Below are 7172 nucleotides of genomic sequence, written 5' to 3'. Positions count from 1 at the left end.
AATTTTCCACAGAAGAAATAGTCAGAGCATGGACAACAAGAGGATAATATGATACAGAATTTTCTTTTTTTAGGTGAATTATTCCTTTAAATAACACGTGAAATATGTGAGTAAAAAGCATCAATTTGAAATTGCCAAAGGGTCTTTTCTAGAAGCGTTCTAGAAGTTTCAATGGCCTCATCCATAGAAAATTAGGCCAGTGCAGTCTTTGTATGAAACAACTTGTCATTATGCAATTGCATCATAATAAATACCACCATTGTTTGCATAACCCTTCTGGTTAGAGACCGGTACAGAGTGAGATGGAGATACTGGGTCTCTCCCCCCAGAATGTTTGGAATGGCACAGCTCAGGTCAACAGCTCAGTAGGACTGTCTCTCCAGGGGGCTACACTGTTTGGTCTCTCCTCTGGTTGAACCGGACACACTACGGCTCCCTGGCCCCGTCTCTTCACCCTCGCTCAGGTGTTTTTGTTTAATCTCAGACCTTTAACTCCCTGTAGCTTAATCTGATTGGAGGGGTATCTGTTATGTCCGAGCAGGGGTGCTCTGTGTTTGCAGACGGGGTTCCAAGGAGCCGAAAGCCAAGATCAGAGGGCAGCATATAGTGAGAAAATGAGAACCGGGATTTGTGGTGTGAGATCACTATCACGTTCTTGTCAGTGATGAGGAAGATTATTAATGACTCCTCTCTGCCTGAGATATGCATTACTGCAGTTATAATGCTATGTAAATTATGATCAGAGAGAAAAAAAAACCAGACATTTCCCAATCCCTTTTTAATCAAATTAATTGCATCATAAAATTCTAAACGATTCAGCCAAAAACGGTCCTCTAATTAGTTTTGGCTTGACACATCTCATGCATCACTGAAAAATGTGTAAAGCAGGTACATTAGTGAAGGCTGGCATTGTTTTTATGGTGCAATATGCCATGTGTTCTGCCTCATGTTATGCTAGTAGCTCAGCCGGGGTGCAGAGGTCAAACTCCTAGAAAGGCCAGAGCCACAGAATGTTTCTTTGACTTTCTAGTATGCTGGTTTAGTTCCATTCAGCAACAATGTAATCCAATTCAATGAATGGTAATCAATTAAGGAAAAAAGCTTCTTGACATTTCTAAATAAATTACTTATGAGACAAAGCATTCACTTTTTAAATCTAAAACTGGCAAACTAAGAGGACAGGCTGAAGATTATAATGCAAATCTTCATTTAAACTGATTTAAAGTTACTTTTTTATATATATTTGAGGTCCAAGTGTGATTTTAATTCATGATTTTTGAAAATGGATATGGAAAACATCAACAAATCACACAAGCAAGCAAATCTTAAATATATACATACATATTTGCAAATGTTACAGGGTGGTTAACATGAAATTTCAATCAGTTTCAACATGTTGTGAGGTGTGATGCTATAATTAATCTAAAAAATGTGTAATATTTATATATATTTTTAATTCATTTATCACACCATAGGACCATTTTAAGTGAAATAGTAAGGGGAAAATTGTAATTAAAAATGATGATTTTTTTTTTTTAAATGGTGACTAGTATCTGGATCAAAGATACACTCTTTCCATTAGATTTCCGAATGTTTATGTTAAATGAAAAAAAGAAAAGAAAAGTGAATGCACATGGTTGATGTACCCCAAAATACTCCTAATAAAGCACTTAAAAGGGTTTGAGTTGGTGATGAAATAAAAGAACCACCGGAACCACCAATTGACTCCCTGTGTGTTCACATTGATGACGTCTGCAATTGATTAACAGACCTTTAAGATTTGCCATGGTTATTCTGCATTATCAGTCCTCAGTTTCCCCTGAAATTTGTCTCCATGACCATAAAGTTGTAAGAAACCATGGGGATCCAGCAGGTTGTGGGAAAAATCGCACCTTCTGTGCAGCTTGTGATGCCATGCAAATGAAGAGCAATTCCACTGAGAAGAGGGGACGCAAAACTGCTTTCATCCATTTTATTGAGCTGCAACCGTCATCCTTAACCCCTGATAAACAAACAGGGCTACCTTCTTAATTTGCTTAGGGAGCAATTTAGACTTGTACAAGCCCCCCTGCTGAACTGGCAGAATGGCAGGGGTGAGAGAATGGGATGACCCAGACCTCTAAGCTGCCTTTACTTCACATTCTACCTAACCCTGGTCATAAAACCCTTCCTGCAAATTGGAGCTCAATGGAGGAAACATGGGTTGAAATGATGGAGATAAGTCCACCTCAAGTGCTCTTTCTAGCACCAATATAGTGCTCACAATGACTAAGTCATTAAAAGTCTAAATCTGCTGAATAATTTACAACCTGGTCCACAGGAAAGAGTACTGGATCAGTATGGTTTCCTGAAGAAAATATGCATGAGATAAAAAATAGCAATAGTATTCAAGCGCACAAGCCAACAGCCAATCACAAAGTTATAATTGACATGCAAACACTGTTCAAAGAGAAGATGGGACACGACAGTTTGACTGTTTGTATACGGGACATATGGAAGAATTGTTGACTTTTCCAATTGGAGCTGTAATCTTTTGTTTGCCCATGCATTTCTAAGGCTGATTGTCTGAATGATCTGAACAATTACAGGCTAAATGTGTTTGCCAGCCACACAGAGCACCCTGCACCCCTCTTAAAAGATCAAAAGGGAAGATTCCCCCTCCTTCATCTCCTTTCAGTCATGACAATTCAGCTGGAAAGCCAACCATAAATGATTTTTTTTTTTTTTTATTAGAATTTCCAGTATCTGGGACACAATTATCCAATTCAGGGGTTAATTAATTGAGGAACGCCATGTTTCATCTACAGGAACTGTTCACCCAAATATGAAAATGATGTCATTATTTTTTACTTTTATGTGTCACTTTTTTTTTTTTTTTTTTTTTTTAAGTATCTAAAAGAGAGAGAGACATTACAGGAGTCAACTGGACTAGTACACCATATTCCAAGTCTCTTGAAGTCATATGATAGCTTTGAATTAGAAACAGACAGAAATGTAAGTCATTATTAACTGATACTCTTCTCCTCCAGTCATCTGTTAACTTAAGAAACGCTGTGACTGAATCATTTAGTCAGTGAGTTGAACTCAAGAACCGGATCAGTCCAAGTTGTGAATGAATCACTCAGGATCGCTGATTCATTGAAAAGGTCCGATTCAAAAGACCGATTCAAATTGCTATCTCTCTCATGATCTATGAATGTGCCAAGGAGAGCTTTTACGTGAATATGGCTTAAATCTTGTTCTGTTCTATAGCTTCTTATAGATGAGTCTTGAGTGTTGGAATGGAAAGAATTTTAATTTATGAGTGAAGTGAATCCCTTTAAGCCAGCATGATATGAACTATTGTTGATATCATTGAAATTGAAATGAATATTCTATTTCAAATAAATGCTGTTCTTTTGAACTTTTTATTCATAATAGATCAGTTTCCACAATAATATTAGGCAGCACAACTGTTAATATTAATAAGAAATGTTTCTCGAGCACCAAATCTGCAAATTAGATTGTTCTCTGAAGAATCATGCAACACTGAAGACTGGAGTAATGGATGCTGAAAATCCAGCTTTGCAATAACAGGAATAAATTACATTTTAAAATGTATTCAAATAGAAACAGTTATTTTAAATTGTAATAATATTTCACAATATTTTTATTTTTACTGTATTTTTGATGAAATAAATTCAGCCTTGGTAAGCAGACATCTTTCCAAAAAAAAAAAAAATAAGAAAATCGTACAGGCTTCAAACTTTTGAATGGTAGTGCAGACCACAATACCTAAAGCAGTAACTTTACAATGACAAACTATCAGGTCCACTGGATTCCCTAAACAGCAATAAAAATGGTATTTCCATTTACTTCTTTATGTTTTAAACAGCTTAACAATACACAAACAATATTTGTGTCTTGTGAAACATTGTAAGTGTTGGGGGTAACACATTACAAGTAACGCGAGTTACGTACATAATCAATTACTTTTTGAAGTAACTAGTAAAGTAATGCATTGCTTTTAAATTTTCAACAAAATTAGTTACTTTTTCAAATAAGTAACGCAAATTACTTTGTTTTCCCATGTATTAACTGACACCTCTCTTGTCCCCATGTCGAGAGAAATCGGGAGTAAGTGCAGAGGCATTGTGTGCGCTGTGAAAACATGATAGTTGGTAGATGGTTGTTGTTGTACTTGAAACATTGTACTTGTTGCACAAGAAACATTCAGTATTTCTTAAAATGAATAAAAACAGTAAAATGCAAACTAAGAATATTATGCAAACCCAAAAATGTAAATTCTGTCATTAATTACTCACCCTCATGTCGTTCCAAACTCATTAGACCTTCATCTTCGGAACACAAATTAAAATATTTTTGATGAAATCCAAGAGGTTTCTGAACCAGCCATAAACAGCAACGTAATTGCAACTTTCAAGGCCCAGAAAGGTAGTAAAGACAAGTCCATGTGACTACAGTGGTTCAACCTTTCAAGTTCAAAGAACTTTCATTTTTGGGTGAACTAACCCTTTAAATTACACAAATATACTTTATGTATTTAATCTCACTTTATTAACTTAAATAGTCTTTGATGCTGACCTTCGATCCAATTCAACCATATTAAAGGGTCATTTCACCCGTGGAGACATGAATGTGTATTGAAAGTGGGTCATTTATGTAGAAGAAATGTGAAATTATTTTTTAATTTGGAGCTTTCTAGACTGAGAAAAGCCAGAAAATGTATTTTTGGCTTATGTGGATGAAAGACAGCAACTCCCAGAATGCACTTGCTTCGCTGCCCTACAAGGCCACTCCCAAGCCACGCCTACCGGTAAGACAGCGCAGTTGAAAACAAAAACATCAAGGCAAGGCTAGGCTACGAGTGAGTCTCCGTGACGAGTTTGCCCAAAATGTCCGGGATTCGGCTTTTGCGTTCTACAGTCGCCATTCATCATGTTTACTGTGGCGAGCAGGACGAGGCTGAGGGGCGCGGGAGAACGGCGCGAGGCCGATGGCGTGATTACTGACGACCGACACCTGTGAGGCACTGTTCTCGTATCTCGCACGGAGGAGCAGGTATTTTCTTAGCAATGGTAAAACACACATCAACCGATCACGCCACCGGCCTCGCGTCTTTCAACCGATCACGCCACCGGCCTCGCGTCTTTCTCCCGCGGCGCTAGCCTCGTCCTGCTCCCTGTATTACTGTGATTACTGATGAGCTCGCCTGTGAGATGCACCGGTCTCATGGGCTATCTCTCACGGAGGTGCGGGTATTTTCTTAGCAATGTTAAAACGCAAATCAACCGATCACTTGTTTAGCATTCATGTAAACATTACATTCAGATTCACCAATCGGGGTGAATTCAGTTAGATTGAAACAAAAGGTGAGCATGTAAACAATGGATGGCGACCGCAGAAAGCAAAAGCTGAATCCCGGACATTTTTGTCGATCTCGACGGCCGGACATGTCCGGGAAATAGAGTATGGTAACCCTTACTTCTCAGCTTTCTTCGTCCCTGTTTTCTGCAGGTTTCTGCCGTTGAAATCAAACGCACTCGCACTGATCTGTGATAGGTCTGTTAGCGCATTAGGTCCAACCCCCTATGGGCGGGTTTGAAAGGGTGGATCTAGTGATTGTAGTCTTAACAGAAATCCCCCCCTCTTACACTTCCTCCTACAATGACGCAAAATGACGATTTTTGCGTCATTGTAGGAGGAAGTGTAAAGAGGTAAATACAGATTTCTCTCGTCTCGGGGGAAAATGAAAAAATGTTGCATGACCATTCAATAGTATGACTGGGTTTCTAACAACGCAAAGCTTAATGCAAATGGGTGAAGTGTCCCTTTAATAAGCAAAAATGACTTTAGATTAACATCACATTTGTGTTTCTTTTATTTTATTGCTGAAGTAAGAGTGTTGAACTTTCTTTGTTGAAAAGGTTTGTCTGAGCTGCGCCCTTTAAAAACAGGCATGATTTTTTTACATTTCCATCAGCCTGAGGCTTATTCATTTCACTTTTGGTGTGAAAGGGCCTTTACATTTGCCAAAAATAAAACTTTTTTTGTTATTAAAAAACAAACAAGCAAGCCCAGCTTAGATGAGGAAAAGAAATGCAAAAGTAACACAACACATATACTTTCCATAAAAAGTAACTAAGTAATGCAATTAGTTACTTTTGTAGGGAGTAACGCATTGTTGTACTGCATTACTTTTAAAAGTAACTTTCCCCAACATTGTTTGTAACAAACACCTATTGTTGCCAAAGAAATGAACTGTTGGTGAAGGCTAAAAGTTAAGAATGAAGTGTGTAAACCATGATTTCTATAGCAACTGAGAGAGGATGTGGCTGTTAAAGAGGTAATATCTGTGACAGTGTATTGAACTAAACTCAGCTCAGTAAAGGAGATAGGGAAAAGTAAAAGGATACAGAGGCCTGCGTAACTTGGTCACCGCACTGAATGGGCTGAGGTCAGGCCACCACTTTGGTTCAAACAAAGGCAGCCACCAAGTAGTCGCATTACTGACAATCACATACCATAACCTAGGATCAAATGGCCCCATTGTGGCACTAATATAAAAAACATGTTGTAGAATGACAAGCAGTGAATGCTTACATGAGATGGGGTCCTCTGTCAATTACAAGACACTCACCATTCAAAAAGAAGAGGAAAAAGAAGAAAAAACATCAAGGCAATTGAATGTGCCATAGAGTGAGGGGTGGACAAGCTGAGTGATTGGAGGACAGGCCGACGAAGAAAAGAACAAAATTGCATTCCACAAGCAACTGAGCATATCTTCAGAGAAATAACATCTATAGAGGCACAAGAGATGAGAGGAGAAGACGAATAATTACAAACCTCAATTCTGTGTCTGGTTCTGAAATGCTTCTTTTATGGCCTGTCTTTTAGTTGACCTGATAAACAGTTTCACAAATCTGTGAGAAAAAAGGCCACATTCTAGTCGGTCCTTTATTAAAGCCTGCATAAAATAGCCATTTTATTTTTTTCATTGTTATTTTTGCTGTGTGTAAGCTCAAAATGAATGTAAAATGGCTTTTACCACTAACTGAATTATATATATATATATATATTTAGAATTTATATTATAATATATAAAAAAATATATTATATCATTTTCACTATTTCTGATGACCAGACTTTGTGGCAGTGCACTTTTTAATGAT

Source organism: Squalius cephalus (genome assembly GCF_949319135.1).
Source record: "Squalius cephalus genome assembly, chromosome: 21".
NCBI lineage: Eukaryota > Metazoa > Chordata > Actinopteri > Cypriniformes > Leuciscidae > Squalius > Squalius cephalus.
This window is presented reverse-complemented; position numbering follows the sequence as displayed.